At 44.0% G+C, this 22,131-nt stretch overlaps 1 long non-coding RNA gene and 1 gene segment (V, D, J or C); one reads left to right on the top strand and one right to left on the bottom strand.

Annotated features, from left to right (window-relative positions):
* LOC121031449 (T-cell receptor alpha chain C region-like) overlaps nt 1-22,131 on the top strand; it is a 67,011-nt gene that overhangs the window by 17,926 nt on the left and 26,954 nt on the right.
* Nucleotides 8,738-14,523, bottom strand: LOC121031481 (uncharacterized). Its single transcript, XR_005790721.1, has 2 exons — nt 13,434-14,523; nt 8,738-9,521 (listed from the first exon to the last, which is right to left on the bottom strand). It is a non-coding gene; the product is annotated as an uncharacterized LOC121031481 (long non-coding RNA).

Consider the following 22,131-nt stretch of genomic DNA (forward strand, 5'->3'; position numbering starts at 1 on the left):
AGGTCACCCTTACTTTCCTGGCTCTAAATGTAAGACATGTTTTGAAAGAAAAAAATTAGGAAATGTCAATTGCAGTGCCAAAATGAAGACAGTGGATATAAATATTGGACCAGTTTTAATGTTAAGTTTATAAAATGTAACCCTTTCAGAAGAACCGTTTCAGGGCACATTTATTAGTTTGTGTCTACACAGCACAATTGTCCAGTTAATTTGATTAATGTCAGCAGCTGATCCAGATATTTAGGCACTTCCTTGAGAAAACTTCTTTGAGCTCAAAATTGCCTGAATTGACTGTCACATTACCTAAATAATTGCCAGATCTGTTTTACTTTGTGCTGTATAGACTCAGCCTAATAAAAACAAATGCTGTTTTGTTTTTCCCCCAGTCTGTCTCCTCTCCACACAGAAAGTTTTCCTTCTATTCACACAAAGGAAAGATACCCAGCAAGCCATTTGACTGATTGCTGCTGCTAGTTTGCATTTATATGACTCCTTTCCTTGGAAGAGATTAAGACACTTCATACGACTTATTAGCTAAACAGATTGACAGCCTAATTAGAAGGAGAGACGCAGATTCTGAGTATCTTTTTGTGGCTGCTGTTCCTGCCCCTTCGTGTAGAACATTCGGTCAGATTGCTCTGTGATACAGAAATGAGAAAAGGAGGCGATCTTCGTTTGTAGTGTGGGTCTTCTCTGCCGTACGTGAGAGGTGGTTACAGGAGGTAGAACAGTACTAAATAGGTCAGGGCAACTGACGGAGCCAGGAGCATTTCTTTCCCCTAGAACCCTTGTGTTCCCACAAAGCAGGGCACGACAGATTTTAACACCAGCTGTTGGTGTGTGTCTACTCCTTCTTACTTTGGTTTTCAGACCCTTCCACTCCAGGTCTGTCCCTTCCATCACTGGCTCCTTTCTCTCTCCTTTGATTCCTGGCAACCATGTCCACCCCAGCACCAACCCCACCACACACTGCTGCCTGCCTCTTTAGCCCATCCGTTGTATTTCGGAGAAGTTTCTTGCCTCCTTCGGTGATCCTCAATGGCTCAGGCACCTGAGGAAATCCTCCCTGAAGGCAGATCCCAGCAGAGTCCCCATGGAGGTGGAGGTGGCCACTATGGGCTACCGAATGCCTACATCAAGGCTGGCACAGGGGGCCCTGGATGAGGAACACCCCCTGGAGGAAGATCTGCGTGGAGTAAGGAACACCATGGTTTTCATGGTACATGAGTCTGAATCCTCTCCTATCTGGGAAACTGTAGCTTCCACCTTGGGACCCGAGACACATTGTCTCTGAAGAGACGTTTCACAGCAGGCTTTTCGTAGTAGCGTCAGCCACTGTGGACTGACAGGCTTTGGGGATGTGCTGCATTTTGGGTCCGGCACTCAAGTGATGGTCATAACCGCGTAAGTGTCTTTTTTCCTCTCTGTGCACGAGTATGTCTGTAAATCATATCGAGGGCTTCTGTTTTATCCCCCATTTCCCAGGGAGTACTGAGCGTATACAGTTTCCGGATCTAGCCACACTGCCAGTTTGACCATTAAGATGGTGAAGTTTGTTTTAAAAATAACTTTGACTGATTTCATTTAATGCCACCAACAGCAAAGGGAAATTGGCATGTCATGGCAAGCTAATCGATGCTCATTCACCACTGGGGGGGCGCGGGGGGGGGAGGGGGGGGCTGTCATTTCTTCTTATCCCTCCCTCCCTCCCTCCCCCCGGCAGTGAGGCCTCAGAATTCAGCTGACCTTTTCCACGCCTTTTCCTTCTGGCAGATTAAGTGGTGGTGTTTGCTAACTTTCTTGTGAAAAAACACACAAGACAGATCTATTCTCCCTCAGTTTTTACTAAGAAAGCTTTTCGTTAGTGATTTTGACAATAAACTTCGGCTAACATATTCCCCCCACCCCACCCCACCCCCGTTCCTGTTAGTAATATCTTGGCTTGAACAAGCCCATTTCCCCCACATTATTCAAAATGCGTTTCTCTGGTGTGAACCCACTGCTCTACCCCCAGCCCTTTTAGATTCTCAACATGCTCTAATAAGATAAACAGGGTCACACATCATCAGACATATTTCACAGACAGAAAAGCCAAAGCACAGACAAGTTAAATAATTTAAGTCAAACCAAAAAAACCAGAACTGAGATTATAGCTTGAGACGCCCTGTTTTCTTAGGGTGAATTATTTTGAGCTGTCATCTTTGTGAATTGAAAACAATAGGCACAGGCCATGGGAACGTGCAGGGGTTGAAATTTAACCAAAACAAAAATGGACTGTGTCACTGCACTGTGTTTTAAATGGATCTCCAAGCGTTTGTAGCTGGTAGTTATCAGCTGCATCCTGGGCTCAGGGGGTTTTTGTAGGCCTCAGTATCACAGTGTTCGCCAACAGTGGCAAATTCTTCTTTGGGGCTGGAACCAGATTACAAGTGTTTCCAAGTAAGTGCTGGAAACCAAGCAGCGATTTTGAAAAGGTGTTTTCTATTAAATGGAGTACCTCCTCACGGTACTGCAGGCCGCCTAACAGTGTGCTCTGTAGGGTCCTCGGCGCCTCCACCTGCCTGGGTCCCTAGGGACTCTGGTCTCACAGGTAGAACTCTCTGTAAACCAAATCAGCTTAACCTATGTATGAATGCCATGGTTCTGACTAGAATCTTATCAGCAGTGAAAATAAGATGCTAGAGAATCAGATGCATTACGACTCCAGACAAATGATCTGTTCCTCTCTTTTGCATTTTTATTTAAAATATTGGGGAAGGCGAAGCAAGTTCAACTTCGCCGATCTGAAACTTTATGAATTATGCTTCTCTTATATGCAGAGAGACCTAGATTGACTTTGGATGTTTAGTCATTCAATTTCACCATCTGTGTGTGGAATCTGTAATGGGCAAGGGAATCAAATATAATTAAATGAGCAAATAATCTTCAGTAGTCAATATTCCTACATTGTTTTATGTGCTTTGCTCTGGACTTTTTATCTGGGATTTATCTCTAATAGGCTCCCCGGAAGGACAGTGAAGGTTTTTGTTAAGGTTTTTGTGTCTGTGTGGATAGCAACTATCGGTTGATCTGGGGCTCTGGGACCAAGCTAATTATAAAGCCAGGTAAGTCTCAGGTGCCTGTAAGGGAGAGGAGACATGAGTTGAATAATACAGGAAGCATAGCATGCAAATTATATTTTTAAGAACAATCTGGCTTGCTGGAGACAATGCACTCAACCCAAATGGGGTTTTCACTCCCAGTGAGAGGAAATGTCAGCCACCAGCTCTCTTGTTTGGTCTAGTTGCTTCCAGAATGAATAATACTTAACTAGCCCTGTACGAGAGCAGAGCTGACTTGTTGGGGAGTATCTAATTCCCCCTGATACAGTTAGACTTCTTTCCTAAGGATAGAACCGGCTTCATTCCACTGGAAGAACAAATTCAAAGAAAAGAGAAAGGTCCACAGTCAAAGACCAATGGGTGAAAAGTAGTGTGTCTGCAGCTTTCCCCACATCATTGCCTCTGGCTCCTGTCTTGGGTGTCTGCAGCTTTCCCCACATCACCGCCTCTGGCTCCCGTCTTTGGATGCCTGCAAAACTTCCAGTCACTTGCTGGTGCATCACCTCGGGTTCTGGGCCTTAGTGCAAGTCCCACAAGGATGGAACTTAACAGGCAGTATCGGGGCAGGTCAAGGAAATATGGAGGCTGAAGGGATACCTGGCAAGTTGGCCTTTGCAGTGGTGGGACAGAGACGTGCTTAGCCTAGAAAGACTAGGCCCATCCTCACCCCATCCCACCATGCCCCTTCCTGTGGGTTATTGTAAGGCTCTGAAGGGCTGTGTGAATTATGGGGGTGCTGGAAACAAGCTCATCTTTGGGACCGGAACTGCACTTTCTGTGAAGCCAAGTGCGTGAGTAGTGGGGTTCCGTGTCCATGGCAAGTGGCCAGTAATGGCCACTCTGGTGAGAAGGAGGGCCGGGGCTGCCCTGGTACCCCCACGGTCATCCCTTTCCTACCATGCTACAGCCAAGAAGGGGAAACAGTACGAAGGTTGAGATAAATCCTAGGAAGAAAAACTTCTGTGGCAATGTTGTTCCTATCTAAATGCTGCAGGCTTTCTGCTCCGTGAATTCAATTTCCAGGCCACTTATCTGCTCTGGTCGTACCTTTACCTGGGGAGAGACAGCCTCTGCTAACCTGTTTGTACAATTGTGTGTCAGCTGGTCCAAGCACCTTCTCCTACCAGCCATCTCTTCTTTGTCTTGTTCTTCCAAACAAGACTGCAGAGCTACAGGGGGGAGATTGCTAAGAAGTCGGGCGGAACTGACCCAGAGCTGGAGGAGGACAGAGAGGAGGCTTAGAGTAGGTTAACTCAGTTTTAAAACTGTGACCCTTGTAGCACCTTCCTGTCTTTCCTACGTTTGTCTCCCCTTTCATTTTCCCCTACAATGAGTCCTTTTGGTTCATTCTGGACACCTACTGCTCCCAGGCTGAGGGGTCAAAAATTCAGGTTTGAATTCTTTCTCTCCAAATCTGAAGAATCAGCAAGTCACAGTCATGTCAGAGATGAGATCGAGTCTCCTCTCTCAGAGTGTACAGTTCTGACACTCAAGCTCTACTTTTAACCAAGACCTGGTACCACTGTCTTAGAGGCTCACCCTATGTCTTTTCTTCAATACCTGATGTATATTACCACCCAACCAATGCTCAGCTTTGTGATAAAGGGGCTCTTGTGAGCTCTTATGCCTGCCTTTAGGATACAACCATTCTTATAACAAAAATGTTCACTTCTTCCATTTGTTTCAGGACTTGACTTTCTAAATGTGCAGGAGATGGTGCATCCTAACTCCCTGCCCTTGTCTGTCTAAGATATCATGAGTTCACAGTGGAACTTCTTTGTGAAATGATAGGACTGTTTACATTTTATTACTCCTCCCTGGTGAAATATTTTCTTTGGCTACCACATAGACACTATTACACAGGAAGAAAGCTTTGAAATAACTTGACCAATGAATAGGGGACAGGACTGCAGAGTTTGGTGGGAGTCTGGATGTGAGTTTAGATGGCTCTGTTGCTGGGAAACATCCCTGTAGAATAGGACTGCATCATCCCTACAGACCTGTGTGTCTAAGGCTGAGCTCACACATTTGAGAGCAAGAGTTGACAAATTATCTGATTCAGCTTTGGCAGAGTTAAACCTACAAATGCAAAAAGTTCTGAAAAGCTCATAAGTTTGGTCTTTTAAAATAAAAATGTTTTGCTTTATGTAGCACAACCAATTTTCTTCTTCCTACTCTAAAAGGCCAATTTCCAGAGACACAGGAGAAAAAAAAAATCACAGGGAGTCCAACTGCCCCCTCACCACCACACCATGTGTCTGGTGGGGTTTTACTAGGGGATTCAGTAAAGGGAGGAAATGCTGTGGGAATAACAATGACAGACTCTTCTTTGGAGCTGGAACCCAGCTGGTGGTAAAGCCCAGTAAGTGGCCATGTTCTATTTATATTTGACCAAACAAATAAATCCTGTGAAGTTAGTGAAGATTTAATTTAATATGTAGACAAATGTACCTTTTGAAAGATGACTTTTGCAAATGCATGAAACATTCATGATTGTTGAGAATAGAGCAATAATGACAAATAGATGCAAAATGAGACCTCCCCAAATTGCCTTTAATGTGGTAGCTTAGCTCTCCTTCTTCTGAAGAGAAACTGGGGCCCTGAGTTATTTACAGCCACAGTGGTTCTTAAACTACATTCTGCAATGATTTGTGTGTTTGCTGTGATCTTGCCCACCAAACAAACTTGTCTTTCGTTCTATTAAAAATGAGAATCCATCTCATTTTAAATTCTACTAATATGTATAAGGTACCTTCTTTGTCTCTCATGCCTGCATATGTATTTATTTTAATAGATCCAGTACGAAACCCACACAGTTTCCTGTTTTGACAAATGTCCACATCTAGTCCCATACGTGTCAAATTTCGCTAAAAACATACCTCTACTATTCAAATGCAATGGGGGATTAAAACAATTCAGAGATAAATTGATGGTCCCAGATGGCTTTATAAACACCTGAAAGGAAATTCAGACTAAAATAAAATGGCAGGTGTGATGGCTAGATTTTTGTTTAACGATCAATTCCTCCGTAGGGAGTAAAAACTTTACACATACCCCACTGGGGAGTATGGAAATAAGGAATTCAGGAGGCTAGCATTCCTGGGGGTTGCACCCAAGGTGTTAGTTCCTCCACAGCACCATTTTGGAAAAAACAGGGCCCGTCCAAATGTCAGTCAAAAAGTTCATATTAAGAGGCATGTATTGTCAAGTTGACTGACCGGGTTATAATTGAGACTATGAAATGACCAACATAAGGAGCTTTAAAATAGGATAGCCTATTTGTGAATGGTTTAGCTGTGGGAAATGCCGAAAGACCAGGAAACAAGCTACATTGCTCCATAAGTTTGTTTAAATCTAGTAAACATGACCATCCCATGTTAATCTTTTTAAATGACTGCAATAAACAGCATTTGGGGGTCAGGTAGACAATGAGGAGGAGACAGTGGGGCTTGGTTCTTTATGAGTCAAACAAGGACCGCATCAGGGCTGGTGGTAATGGCACTAGGTGTCCATCTCTTAGTGATGAGAGACTGTATCTGTGGACAGTGAAAGGAGAACATTTCCCAAGAGACTAGGATCCCTCTGGGCCAAAATGAATAATCCCCACTACTTCCTGCTGGCTCAGGGCTCTAGTGAGTGCAGCAAACGTGTTCTTGGCAGGGTTTGGTGACATGGCCACTCTAACAGAGCCAAAGGTGAGGGGAGGGCTCTGTAATGCAGTTCTATCCTCAGGTGGAAAATCAGATGTGTGGCTGACATGGCCCCGACCTGGCCCCATCTTTCTTTGGGCTCTGAAGGGTGAATTTCTAGCCCCATGGTTGTTGCCCAGCCATTTTTTTGACTGCCATAATAGAATTGTGTTTGATATCGCAAAGGACTCTGCTGAATTGGTTGCTTTGGTAATTTGCCCTCAGTGTTAAATGAGGTCATCCAATTTCCTCTCTGCACATTTGCAATGAGCAGCATAAAATTCAGGCAAAATGACAAGGAGATACAGAGAAAGATGGCTGAAGAGATAATGAAGCCTGTTCATTACAGTAGGAGGAGATAGTGTGGGGATCTGTTAAGTCCCAGGAAGATGAAATATCCATTAAGGGGTGCTTTCCTGAAAAGTGTCACCAAGAGTTTTTGTTGTGGCCCCAATCACAGTGTGAACAAATTCTGAAAAAATCATCTTTGGAAAGGGGACTCAACTTCATGTTCTCCTCAGTAAGTGCTGCTCTTGTAATTTTCTGATATTAAATCTCACAGAGTTCAAAGTTGTTTGGTGTCAGGCACGAAAAGTTTCTCAGGCTCTAAGACATGTAGGGAGCGTCTAGGTCCTGGGCCCTTCTGCTCTCACAGAGACTCAGTCCTTGGTCCTTCCACAGCTCAGCCAAGTGCCAATTCTTTCCTCTCTAGGGCTGGGAAAGTTGCTGTCAGTGTTTTGCTGCTTACCTATCAATTATCTTTTTCATTGTTTATATATTATCAAGAGTACAAAATTGTGAAACTTTGCCCAGAGTCTATCTTCAGGTCTCCCCCCAGGCTTGTCCCCAGTGGACTTTATTCGAACACACTGCTAAACCCAGCGTGATTTCTGGCTCCAACCTAAGTGGTTTTGGAAGTAACCACAGCCTACCTATGACCCTCTCCTTCCACTTGTTCATAAAAGACCCACTTTTTCCCATTTGGCCTCTGCTAAGATTCCTGGCTCTGATGCCCCATGCCTTCTCATTTCCCTTGTTCCAGGGATGGGTGGGAGATAACTTTGTAAAGACCTATTTAAATGCCAGAGGCAACAAAGATGGTATGTCAGCCAAGAGCAACATCTTGTGTCAAGCCTTCTCCCTGTGTGCCATTTTCCAAATCCTTTCCTTCATGTAGAAAAAGGAGGCACTCCTTTTTAGTTCTAGCACAGCAAAGAGTTCAGTATGAGGCCAGAGATAGGAGTTTCCTTCAGAACATTTTTCACAGGCTAACTATAAAGTGGAAGTTTGCAAGTGGTTCAGAAATGCATTCTTGGGCCATGGCTCCATGTACAGAAACTCTTATAGACAGTAGACGGTCAAAGCTAGAGGCATCTTAATTACACCACATTTTGTAGAGGATCAGGGAGAAGGAGGCAAAGACAAGCAAGGGAAAACAAAAACTATTGTTAAGTGGGAAGATTTTTATCTGGGAAAAAGATTAACAAGAGGAAACATCCCGAAAAACTTGGGCCAGACATTCAGAGTTTTTGTTATAGAGGCAATCACTGTGGGGATTCAGGAAACAGGCTTATCTTTGGAAAGGGCACAAGACTTTCTGTGATTGCAAGTAAGTGTCCCTGGCTATCTCTAATTTTGATCTGCATGGCTTCTTCCCTTAATGATTTTTCAATGTTCCCAGGAATGCTTTGCCCCCAAACAAAGGTCTGTTAAGAGCTGGGAAGCTAGTTCTGAGCAGGAAGTTAAACAGGTTACAATGGCAGGATTCAAAAGCCCAGCAGACAATCATGGGCATATAGCGCAGCCCAGCCTCAGTGCCTCCGCTTGCTCTGACCACACATCCTGGCCCAGTTCCCTCCTCTGATCCCAGGAGACCAAAACCTTAGGAAAGAAAAGTGGAGACTCCTTGGCCTGAGGCACATAGGAAGGCTTGTGTGAGATCCAAGAGCCATTTAAAATATTTAATGTTGTTATTAATTTTAAATTTGTCTAAGAAATACATGAAGATGTCTCATGGTAAAAACAATTCAAATTACAGATAAAGCCAATATTCACCTTGACCCATTTCCTTCAGTATCAGTTTGCTCCCCAGAAACAACCACTGGGACTAGTGTGGTACGTCGTGATGAGTTTCTGTTTAGAGTCTGTTGACGCGAAATTTCCTTCAAGGAGGGAGGCTAGAGACACAAAGAACTCGGGCTGCAGTTTGCAGATTTCAATTAGATAAGGCACAGTTTCTTGAATGCAAAAGCTGTTGGCAAAGGAGAACCACCTTCCCAGGAGCTCTTAAAGACTGGATAGGTCTTTGGTCAGAGAACACCTTGGCAGAAGATGGGAGGATGAACTGGATGGCCTCTGAAAGCCAGCCATGTCTCTAGGACTCCAAGGGATGGTCCACCCCATGGCCAGCCTCTGTCACAGCTCTTCTGCCTGTCATCTGGTTACTGTGACAGTCTGAGCTTCTGTCAGCACTGCTCCTTGTGCTGTGAGTGGTTTCATTTTCTCAGCAGCTGCAGGGATTTTGCAAAGAAAGGAAACTCTGGGTAGACTCTAGGGTTGGGAGTTACCAACTCACATTCGGGAAAGGCACCAAGCTCATGGTCACACCAAGTAAGTTCTTCTTTCTGGCTAATTATTCTTCCCAAGAAGCCTGTCTTCCATCACGCGGAAGCTGTCAAAACACAGGTGGTGTTTTTTTTGCTTGGTTTGTGTTGGTGGTTCGTGATACCAGCTGGAAAACAAGGTTATTAATGCGTATATTCCCTACGGCATTGTGCTTTAGCTTTTACTATCCGTGGAGTCTCTCCCTGAGAAAATATGTGAACCTCCATGAGAAGGAAGGTCCACGGAAAGTAGGGAGAAAAAAGGCAGGAATTGGATGAAAATAGACAAAAGGCCTGCAGGAATAACAAACAAGACGGGATCCCAGGAGACTAGCAGTAGCCACTTTGAGTGAATTTCCCAAGAGGTGCTCCCGCCAAGGCCCATTCTTTCAAGGAAGATTATGGCAAATACAATCGGGCTGGGAAGTTGCGAGTTATTAGTATTCATTCCACGTTCTAACCTAATTACAAGAAGATTGTTTTGGCCATGGGCAGTCATTTTAGATTTTGTTTTCCTGCTTGCCTCCTCCACCTCCACCTGTCTTCCCAGAGGCCCCAGTCAAGGTTATTGCAATAGCACTGAACACTGTGTAACACCAACGCAGGCAAATTAACCTTTGGGGACGGGACCACGCTCACTGTGAAGCCAAGTAAGTTGTATTCTTCTTTGGCTGGGCCTTTAGGGGCAATCAATCAAATCATTAGTTTGAAAAATACTTTAATCCTGTGCATCTGCTTGGGCTCTTTATTAATGTTCTTTCCCCAGGCCAAAGAGAGTTGGTTTCCTTCTCTGCTTTAAAATGAGATGCGCGCGTGTGCACACACACACACACACACACACATGCACACACAATCTGTTACTACAGCTTATAGTGAGGGGTTCTCAGGAGCATATACAACATTTTCAAAGAAATAGAGATATAAACAACCACTGAGCCAATGAGAATGTCAGGAAGGACTTCCAGAGGGACCCAATGCCATACCACCCCTAACTAGGCTTCCCTGTGTGCTCCCTGGCCCTCCAGGGATGGTCTAGGGCAGAAAATTCCTCAGTGCCTCTCGGTAATCAATTCTGAAATTTAGCAATGTTTGCTGTCAGAAAGTATTTTTTTGACCACCCCCACCCACCACCACACCACCCGCCACTGCAGTTTAAATCTCTAAAAAGAACCATTAGTGGGGCGCCTGGGTGGCGCAGTCGGTTGAGCGTCCGACTTCAGCCAGGTCACGATCTCGCGGTCCGTGAGTTCGAGCCCCGCGTCAGGCTCTGGGCTGGTGGCTCAGAGCCTGGAGCCTGTTTCCGATTCTGTGTTTCCCTCTCTCTCTGCCCCTCCCCCGTTCATGCTCTGTCTCTCTCTGTCCCAAAAATAAATAAATGTTGAAAAAAAAATTAAAAAAAAAAAAAAAAAGAACCATTAGAACTTTGGGCATCTCATCTGGGAACAAAATTTCTGTTGTAGAAAGTGAGACTCAGCGCTGAGTCTACTTCTACAGCATCCCTGAGATGCCATTGTTCCCTTGGGACATTTTAAACACAAGTGTTTATGGATTAGGTGACATAGAATGAGCTTTAGAGATAGAAAAACCTAAATTCAAGTCCTGGCTCCCAGACTTTGCTCAGCTGTGTGACCTTGGGCAAACTACCTAACCTCTCTGAGCCTCGATTTCCCCATCCATAAAATAAGGATAAAAACAAATACCCACTCTGTTGAGTTACTGTAAGGATCAGATAAAATGACACAGCTAAAGTATTTAGCATAGTGCCCAAAACATAAAAGGAGCTCATTAAACCCTAGCTATTAATAATAATGATAAACATCATCCCCAACACACAGTGGAACTTTTGTTTTGCCCCTCGGGCTCTTCTGTCAAGACTCTGTCATGCATCAGGAGAAGAGCCGGCATTGGTGGGGGGAGGGTGGAGAATGTCAGCCTGCTCTATGAAATTCTTCACCTGGGATTTGAAAGTATCTAAGCAGAAATAGAAAGAATCCTCGCTCATTTAAATACAAAATCATCCAAGTGTCAGAGGCAGGGGAGAAGTATCTGCAGAGAGCTGCGTGGTTGGAGCTCCTGAGGCCACTCACAGGGATGCACTCACAGTAGCTGAAACCTTACACAGCCTCCCACCACGCTGACCCCAGTGTGACTACCTCCAGAATGCCCCAAGACATAGGCTTCCCCTATGGAGGGACAGGGACAGAGAGAGGCTGGAAGCTTCATAGAAAAGAGCAACTTGTCCCCCAAATTGTCCTTCTGCTCCTCTGGGTGGTGAAGCTCATGGTGAAATATGGCGCCTGAAAATAGCCCCTGAATGAAACTCTCAGACCCAGAGATTGAGGATCAGTAAAGTCTCTGTAGAGGCAAACAGGGGCAGTGCCTATAGAAGAAAAGAGGTTAAAGGGCAAGTGGAATTGCCTCCCACATGTCAGTCTGGGAACGGAGGCTCTGGACAAGAGCTGGAGGGGCTGTGTTCTCCAGCCCCATCAGGACGCAGCCCACAGGACACAGCTAAGACTGCAAGAAGAAGGGAGGGAGCTTAGTGGTAAAACCTTCCTAATAGGTTTTTGAACAGTGAAAATGAGCTGTCAGGAGTAGTTGCCAGAGCACTTTCTCTAGAGAGTTTCTGAAAGGAGATAGACACCCTCCTATCAGGGGTGATTGAAGCACAACTCTGCCTTGAGGCAGGAGGAGAAATGAGAGAACCTCTTTAAGCCTCTTCCAGACCCTGGAGTCTCTCTCTGTGAAAAAAGCCTCTGGCTCATTAATGCAGAGCTGCACCCTTCAGGACACCAGGGTTGTTGGGTTAGGTTTTGGAACCTTTGCTCAGCGTGTCCCAAACCCCCTTTGTTCCCGGGACTGGACAGGACAAACAGGTTGGCTTTTTCATCCTAAAGCTAGAAACACAGGTTCTGGGTCCTGGGTCACTTGTGCTGTTGAGATGAAGTCAGGGGAGCTCTAGGGGGTTTTTGCAGAGCCCAGAGGCACTGTGGGAATAACTATGGCCAGGGTTTGATCTTCGGTCAGGGAACCAGCTTGTCTGTGCTGCCCTGTAAGTACCACTAGATGGGAGGGAAATGAGATGGAATGAGCCCGAGCGTCTCGAGGCCTGGGTCCATCTTGACCTCAGGTGCAGGGATGGAGAGGGAGGTAGAAAGGGATAATGAGGGGGAGGGATCGCTTATACAGGGAGGAAAATCATAGGTGTGTGTGAATGACACCCGAGCAAGTGCACTGGAGGTTTCCCTCCTCAGGAGGGCTCGGTGTGGGGGAACGCTGAGTTGGCAGGTTTTTGATGCTGAGCTAATCACTGTGTACAAGGACAAGGCTTCTCCTTTATCTTTGGGAAGGGGACAAGGCTGCTTGTCAAGCCAAGTAAGTGGCATGTATTTTGAATTGTGCACTGAATACTATTATCTCCAAAGGGAAGACCTGATCTCTTTTCTATGGGGGCCTCCTTGAGTCAGAAGAATATTAAAGGGGTTGAGCAGACCAAGGGTCAGTCATCTTCCTCAGCCTCTCATCCTTGAAGGAAATCTGGGCGGGGTAGAGGGGAAGAAACCCAGCAGGACCCCACCAGGAATCCAGGCCTGGGGTCTGCCTGCTCTCTCAAACTTCCAATAAGTAACCCCATCTGACGGCAAGTCTTCCTCAGAGATTTCAGTAGAGTTATCCCTATTTTGTAAACTTACAAACCAAGGCTAGTAGACGCCAGTGACGGATATAGTTCCAAGAGGCTCCAAGCTCAGACATCCTACAACTGCTTTTCTAGGAGACTCATGAATTCAAATCACCAGATAATTTAAAGGTGAGGGTAGCAGTGGTGATCAGTTGTCACCTGCACTCCAATGGTACCGAGGACTGGGGTCACTAAAGAGTCTAGAGCGAGGGCCGAGGCTTTGTTAACCCCAGAGGCGCCGCTCTCTGGCCCTGCTGCCTGGGAAGTACAGCTCTTGGCACACATCATCCTTGGCGTCTTGAAAGAAGAGAAATTAGAAGAGAAGGGAGGGAAAAGCTTATATCTCATATCATGCAGTTACCTCATTTTGTAGCAAGATTGTTTCCCCATGAGCAGTTTGTCTTCATTTACCAGCTGTCTTCTCGGGGGAAGCCATTTTGTAGAAGTGTTTGTCACCAGTGTGACAACTGATGGCTGGTGGAAATTGAATTTTGGAGCAGGGACCCAGGTTGTGGTCACTGTGGGTACGCCTGATTCCCCAGAGTCTCACCTGCCCTTAATTTTTTAACCCCTGTGTGCCATGTATTTCTAGCTGAGACCACAAGAAACATATTTGAAAGGAAGCCATTTCCCTGAGCAGCAATACCCAGAGCCATTAAGCAAACACGAGAAATCTGTTTGGATAGAAACATTTTCGGATAAATAGGAATTCTCATTATTCTCTATCAGTCCCCTGTGTAAGTACTTTATTCCCCTTATAAGAAAAAAAGTTACAATAAGTATAGCCACAATTCATGCTATGGTGTGAGAAGAGATCTGCTGTGGGTTTGGAGGAAGAGGATTAGAAATGTGTTCAGGAAGATTGGATATGTTTTTGACAGGATATGTAACACAGTGTGAATTATAACCAGGGAGGAAAGCTTATCTTCGGACAAGGCACTGAGTTATCTGTGAAGTCCAGTAAGTATAAAAGTGTACCCCTGGATTAAGGAATGTCTGTGGATTAGGAGCTGATTTAGCCCCAATTATACACTATACGAAGAATGTTTAGAAAGGGTGAATGAGCATCAAATAGAAGGAGGACAAAAGTACCCCTGGCTAGGACCTGATGTCTTGGTGTGAAATGGGCATGTAGGGGAGCCCTGGGTATTTCTCCCAGAATATATGTGGTGAGAGTAAAGGGGTGTGACTGATTCTTGGGGTACTGTCTAGGCCCTGTAGCCCTGGATTTGTACAGTCATCAGTGACAAGATTTCTAATTCTTTAACAAGCCTCTAAGGCACCATTCTTTTCAACTAAGTAAGATTATGTCCATTTATGGAAGGAAACTTACAAGTAATTATTATTGACCAAAATAACTGTGACTAGCCTCTCCCAGAGTCTGAAAATCACCTTTTTTTTTTTTTTAATGTTTATTTATTTATTTTGAGAGAGCGAGAGCAAGAACAAGGCAGGGGCAGAGAGAGAGAGGAAGAGAGAGAACCCCAAGCAGGCTCCATGCTGTCAGTGCAGAAACCAACTCAGGGTTCCACGAACCGTGAGATCATGACCTGAGCTGAAATCAAGAGTCAGAAGCTTAACTGACTGAGCCACCCAGGCGCCCCTGAAAATCACTTAAAAAAAAGTTTACTCATAAGTATGAGGGGATGCTTCTTGTTTCTGAAACTTTAGGCCAAAAATTTGTATGACATAGCCTCATGGAGCAGAAAGAACCCTTAAAATCATCCCTTTTGATTGTCTCCATTTATGATGGAACTAAGGCCTGGGGAAGAGACTGATCATGATCTCATAGCTTCATTTACCAGCTAATTTACCAGGTAATTTATGATGGTCCTACAGCCTATCTGTGCCTGAGCTGGAACTAAAACTTAAATCTCCAGTTTTCTGAGCTTGTCTCAACCATTAATTTACCTGGCCTGATGTTTGAGGAGTCCACAGGACTCATCTGACAAATATTTTTGTTCATCTACTCTCTGCCAGGCTTGATGCTCAGACCAGGGACCCATTAGGGAACAAACTCCATGTGATATTGCCCTCAGGGAAGTTACCTTCTGGAGGTGGATCTCATTTGTTCCCTCGAATGTGACAATCTGTATTCTGATCCCTCCTAGGCACGACCCTTTCGTGCCATCCTCACTACTTTAGAAAATATTAAAATGTATTTTTGTCCCATTTTTGAAGACTTTTGGCAGCTAGATCAATATAGGTCCCACTTTAGCCGGGAGAAAAGAAATGATCCAAAAGTAAAGTGGAAAACTAGAAATTTCCCCTGATAATTTAATCATTGTAAAATTATTTTAGCAATATCAAACTAGCAGCCAAACTAACCAGATAACTGCAGCTCCGTACCTCATTTAGATCCTGTAGACTGAGTCTAAGGAGGACGCAAGGATTTGAGCAGTTCCCTAGTTGCACAACCCAGTGATGCCCAGAGTGGAGGAGAAATTGTCTCTTCCTGGGCTTTGTGAGTCTTCTTAGATGAAAAGATGTGAACCCTGGTTTAACATCTGAAATCAGAGACCACTCACTCTACATATATGTTGAAAGCTTATGTTTGACACTTAGAACTCTGCAGTAGAGAGTGGAAAGCAAAGATTCCCTAAAACAAAGGGAGATTATAAAGACGGGTTTATTTATGATTTGTGGACAGACAATAGTCTGGCAATGATGTGAGGCCTAACCCATAAAGTAGTTGCCAACTCTTTGCACTGCCAGCCTAGCCTTTTGATCTGGTTTTTGTTGTTGGGCATATCACAGTGTTTCTTCAGGTTCAGGCTGGCAACTGACCTTTGGATCTGGGACCCAGTTGACTGTTGTACCTGGTAGGCCTCCACAATCAAATTCTATTTGCACTGATCTATTAATCTATTAATGTCTACTGTACATACATGTAAGTTAATGGGCCTGGGGTTGAGGCTGGTGGAGAGACACCAACAGCACATGCCCAAAAGGGTAATGTAAGAAGAGAAGTATTTATCAAAGACCAAAGAGAAAGAGAAGGCTTTTTGCTAAGTTTGGAAGGGGAGTTGAAAAATGAGTGGAGAAGAAGCTATCCTAACCTAGAAGAATGCTGAATAATAGGAACAGATTCCATAAAGGGAGTCTCTGTGTCTCATAACATTTCCATTTGAGCCAGACCGAATGCTACAAGATGGTTTTACCAGGAACTAACTATCTTAAACCAAGTCTAGTTAGCCAGCCATATTTCTAGCCTATTCTAGCTTATTTCTACTGCTAAACACAAACATGCCTATTTAAGATATTTAAATGAAGCTCTCTTTCTATAGCTCTCTGGTGCCCTTCCAGCAAAGTGTTCCCGTAACACACTGCTTATCATTTCTACAAGTGAGAACAAGTAAACCCCTTGCCCTCCAAAACTGCCTAAGTATTATAATTACTTGGCTTCGACTGAAGTCACCTCTATTTTATTTCTCATAACTGTGTTCATTTGTTGAGATTTGTTTAAATCCAAACTGTGTGGGCGTCTAACTGTTGGCACTGAGCTTCCCTTTCTGTTCTTATTGTCAGCAAAATATTTTGCTCATAAATAATGTTTCATCTAGACTTGCAAATGACAGCCAGCACTGAGGCCTCTTTTCTTCTTCTTTGCTAAAGAGAACATGCAGGCAGAAAACATACACACACACACACACACACACACACACACACACACACACACAAGCCAAAATGTACGGTGAGAAGGAGAGTGTTGGAAGGAGGCTGGAAGGAGAGTGTTGATGTGGATGTTAAAGTACATTTGGTTATGTAGTGTAGGTACTCTGACAGATAGGACACAGGGATCTTGGTGGATGATACATACAGACTACAGCAAACCAGCTGGTGTGGTTTAAGATATCATTAAAAGTAGCCCAGCTCAAGTTGTCAAGCACACAGATCCAGGTACAGACCGAGGGAGAGAAGCTTCCAGATAGCCCTGGAACTAAAGGCAGAGAGTAGGGATTTTTCTCACAGTCCAGTCCACCTGAGGAGAATTTTCATTTATAATTAGGAAAAGAAAAAGGTAAAAAGCATTTACTGGCAGTGTCCTTGTTGCAAATATTGTGTGTATGGAGCACAGAAGACATAAGAATGAACCCAAGCAGAAAACTAAAGAAAAGAAATCGATAAAACCACTGGAGAAAATCAGTTGCCCTTATCTTGCCTGTCTCTGATAATGAATGTGTCTTCTTGGCTCATTCCTCACTTTGGTTCTTGAATTTTCTAGGAAAAGAGCAAGAAGTTGGTGGGGTTGAGTGAGGCTTGACCTACCTTGGTTGGTCTCCTCTGTTTAACCACCTCCCTTTTAGGAAGTCCAGGACTTTTTGTAATGATAGTAAACACGGTGTACAACTCTAACATATATTACTTTGGCTCTGGAACCAAGCTCAGCGTAAAGCCAAGTAAGTTATAATTGTCTATAAGTGAAAGTCACCAACATATTATCCTAAATTCTTCTTACCAGTTTGTATTTGTTTTGAGTTCTTTATTTTGTGTTTTGGGTTCCCCCCCCCATAACAATTTATCATTCCTTGTTCATATGTCTCTTAAACAGATATAAAACATAGTAAGCAAGTCCTATGATTCAGTAAACATTCTGAAACTGCCGACCCTACTCTTGGGATGGCATCCTATATATGAAAAATTCCCAAAGTTTAACTGCTGGCAATTTTTTACTAGTTGACAAAGGAGCCTTAGGATATAATTTAAAGTACCTATGAACGTTCCAGGTTTCAGAGAGAAGATGTGACAAACTAAAATTATATGCATCTTCTAAGATGAAAAGAATTAATCTTGATCTTCCTGATGAACTCTTACTGAATGCTTGCTGTGTGCTGTATAAAGTACTGTATAAAGTGCGTCTCCTACTTAAACTCATATTGCCTTCTGAACAATCCCCCAGGATGGATATTAGCATCCCCTGCTTTCTTCACAAATGAGGAAACTCTGTGAAAGTAAAAGCCAAAGCAAGAGGTTAGAATAGTTACCAAGGGCTTCTTACATAGGGGAGTAAAGGTAGGCCCGGAGGCAGCCTGCCTGCCGCAGCCCACAGTCTTGATGAGGTTAGTGTAGGTAGACCTAGCACTGTGGCACTAGTGGCTACAACTACGTTTTTGGAGCAGGAACCACAGTAACTGTAAGAGCAAGTAAGTAAGAAGGAAAGGGTCAGAATCATTTTTAAATAAAATGGTGGCTACGGTTATGGGCAGTTTCACCTGGGAAACTCAATGGTCAGTAGCTATGTTCCCAAAAAGCTTTCCCAGTTTGCATTAGGATCCTAAGATTTCTACTTCACTCGTCTCCCTCACCTCCTCTTTGACCCCAGAAATGGCTCTCCCCATCAGGTACACCTTCACCACGATAAATTTGTTGAGGGCAAGGGCTTCACGGTCAGCTAAAAATCAAGCTAACTATCTGAAATGGTCTCAGGTCCCTGAAGAAAGAGTGAGAGAGGATGTCACTGTACTCTATTAAGATGAGATATCTCTTTTCAAATATTTGAAGAACTGCCATGTAGACGAGGAAGGGGTTAGTACAAAGGCAAAAACAAAACCGGTGGTTGCGAGGAGATGTATCTCAGCCTCTGGTGGAATCTTTTTGAACTAGGAGAACTGCCCTGCCTTGGAAAGGCTGCTTGGGAAGTCCAGAGCTCTTCTTCCTTGGAGATCCTCACTCTGGGTCCTTAAGGCTAGTAAGCACTGGATGTTAGAGAAGGGATGTCTACACCATTTTAGCTATGGGCTGAATCACCTCTGTGCTCCCTTTTAAGTCGTAAGTGCTAACATCCCAGGATTCAAGCCTAGAGGATGAAAAGGTGAGAGCCCAGGCCTGTTCCCTCTATTTTTATTATTTTGATAGCTGAAGAAATCGGTCACCAAATTATTCATGAAGTAAAGGCTATTTGGGATTTTTTAAGCCTAGTAGATGGTGGGGCATGATTTCCCAGTGCAGTAAATGGGAAAATAAAAGGGGGTATCTGGAAGGGAAAAAGAAAGAGGAGAAAAGAGAAATGCCTGGCAGGAGGACCAGAGGTTGAATGAGGGAAATGAGGTGATTTTGCAGAGGGCAGATCTAGTCTATCAAAGTTTTCACGAGTTCAGCTTTGGAAAGGGATCCAAACATAATGTCAATCCAAGTAAGTGAGCAGTCTTTTATACTGGGAAATAGGGCCAGGGAAGCAAAGTTCCTTCCAATTTCAACCCTCTCAAAAGGACGTGTAATTGCTTTCTGACGGGAGGGGCCTCTGCAGGTGGGAAGGCTATTGTTACCACTGTAGACCGTTTGTCCCCTGAGAGAGCCTATGAGGACTGACTGTCCAGCTAAGACTGCTGGCTGCACAAGAAAAACACTTAAAGCCATTTAAAGAGGATGGAGGTGGATTTTCAACCCTATCCCCAGGGCAGGAGACAAGTGGTTGGGGAACATCAACACCAGGTTCATGTAAAGGGGGCCAGCACTGTGTCGATAGAGGCTCAACCTTAGGGAAGCTGTACTTTGGAAAAGGAACTCAGCTAACTGTACAGCCTGGTGAGTGGGTTGTTTTTGACTCTAGGGAAACATCACTGTGAATAAACTGAAAGGGAAATGAATGAATTCCCTTAAACTAAGGGAACATGTGTACTGCCCCTCCTAGAGGACCCTCCTTGCTAGGTAGACTGGGATGGGGAGGCAAAAGGAAGGTCAAGATGACTTAGGGTCCCTTTTAGGAACTTGAGAATCTAAAAGGAGACTGTGTTCATCCCCACCAAAGGCAAAAGAGAAGGGCAATCCCACTAGAGTGTGTGAGGCTTCTTGCAACATACACTCTGGTTTTATACCCAATGCTTGGGGAAAGATTTGGCCCTCGGCCCAGAATGGGTATGCCAAGTTGGAGGATAGATTTACAAGGTTTATTTTTGTTGAGTCCTGTAGTTCTTGGTCATCTCGCTGTTAGAAGTGCCATCAACTGTTATACTCCTTTCTTATCAAGAATGACTTCTCCATTGTATTCTGTAAACTTTCCCCAAGAAGGCTCCTTACCCCCTTCCTTAACACTAGCCTCACCACTGGAGGCTCTAGAATAGCTAGAGGAAGTCTGGGTTTGAAACTTAGACCAAGGAAAGTAAAGCTGATCCATAGTGCAGAGCAACTCAGAGAGCCTAGGTGGACCCACTAATGTATCCTTCCTCCCTTTGGCATCTTCCTTTGGCACTAAATTGAGTATAGAGACCCTAATGGTGCATGCCTGTGTGTGATTGTGTTTATCAGCATTTCCACCCTGGAAGCATGAATGGCCTGGAAGGTTTCCAGGGCTTAGGGGGCTTCCTGTTCTCAGGTTTCTCTGTGGGTTAAAAATGGTCAAACGGACCCCTGAATGAAGCTATGGTTGAGAGCTATTAACTTCACTCATAGATCTAGGTCCAAGCAGCCAAAGCAGAGAAATAAGTAAATATATGATTGGGTTAGACCCAAATATGTGCCCACTTCCAGGCATTCCAGCTCTATAATGTGGGTACAGCAATAGCAAACAGGATTATCCTAAATACCACATCCCCCCCCCCACTTTGTCAAGGCTGTAGGAAATGTCCTTGGTCAAGTATCTACAGAGTCCCTTGGTCCCTTTGGGTTTTGATGGCCTCAAATCACCATGTGACCAACACTGCAGGAAACAAGCTAATTTTTGGAGGAGAAACTAGGGTGTTAGTCAAACCAAGTGACTACTGGCACTTGAGCCACAATTCTGTTTCTAGCAGTGAAGCCAGAACTCAGCCGTTAATGTGCTACGTCAGCCCAAAGTAATCTGTCCCAAATTTGCCTTAAAAATGTTTAATCTTGCTCTTATGCACAAACATGTATATACAAATTCATTATGGATGAAAGATATTGCTACGTTGATATTTTGTCTATTTTCTTAAGGAAAACGATTAAGGTATATTTTTCTTATTTCTTCACATCTTTTATCTGATTGTCTCAAGAAGCAGAGGATGGTGGAAAGGTGTGCTTCTCTTTATTCAGAGTGGTTAAGTGATTTGAACATGGACACAATAGCAGGGCAAGGACTCACGTTTTCTAAGGCTCAATATATTGCTGTCTGTACAGGCTACAACCTCAATAACTAGCATTCTGATTTATCTCCCCTGGCCCTCATTTTTCCCAATTAATGCAACTGAAATATTGGTAACTCTTATCTCCCAGCTCATAGAAAGCATATGAGCATTAAAAAAACATTGCTCTGAAAAAGAGTTGAGCTGGAGGTTTGCTTGGGGTTTTTGCAGGAGAGGAGGGGTGATAGGGGAGAAGTATTGTTTTTGTTGCTGATGATATTGTCTTTTTCAGTGCGGAAGAGAATAAGAAAGGGAGGAATATTTGAAAGACAAGGTGATGTGATCAACACATGAATGTGTACAAAATAAATCATTAAGACATTCAACTAGGAGCCAAAAGATAATGTGGACCCAGCTCAACCACTCACCAACTCTGTGCCATGGGAATACCATTCAAGTTCTCTAAGCCTCAGTTCATCTGTCACATGGAGATAATGATTCCAGCTCTGCCTCGCTCAAAGGATTTTGTGAGATTCAAATGAGATAGTGTGTATGTGAAATCTCTTTGAAAAGTGTGGGCAGTCAGATGACTCGTAATTTTTAAAAAGTCAGATTTTATGAAAAACTCTATTGGAGGGTAACCCTGAGGTTTAACAAAGTTCAGCTATGGCAGGGAAAGGGTTTAACTGTGATATTGGATGAACCCTTCCCATTATGAGAAAATAGAACATGGTAATTATTGAGCAGGATTGTCCCCTGGAGATTATCAAAAACCTGAGATCACTGAAGAGACAAATGTGTGAGTTGGGGAGCTTGTAGTAAATGGTTTCAGAGGTTTCCTAACATCCCAAAGAGTATATGCGTTTAAGACCTTTCTTGAGTTTTACCTAAATACAGGCTTAGTGTGGAGTTGGGTTTCAACCAAGTGAGAGAACCTGGGAAGATTCCCACACTTAAAAGTGAAGCACCCTTTGGTTTTTGCGAGGACATAGATCACTGTGGTATTTCAAATACCCAGAAGCTGGTGTTCGGGAAGGG

Source organism: Herpailurus yagouaroundi, unplaced genomic scaffold, assembly GCF_014898765.1.
Source record: "Herpailurus yagouaroundi ecotype Mexico unplaced genomic scaffold, PumYag 141, whole genome shotgun sequence".
Taxonomy (NCBI): domain Eukaryota; kingdom Metazoa; phylum Chordata; class Mammalia; order Carnivora; family Felidae; genus Herpailurus; species Herpailurus yagouaroundi.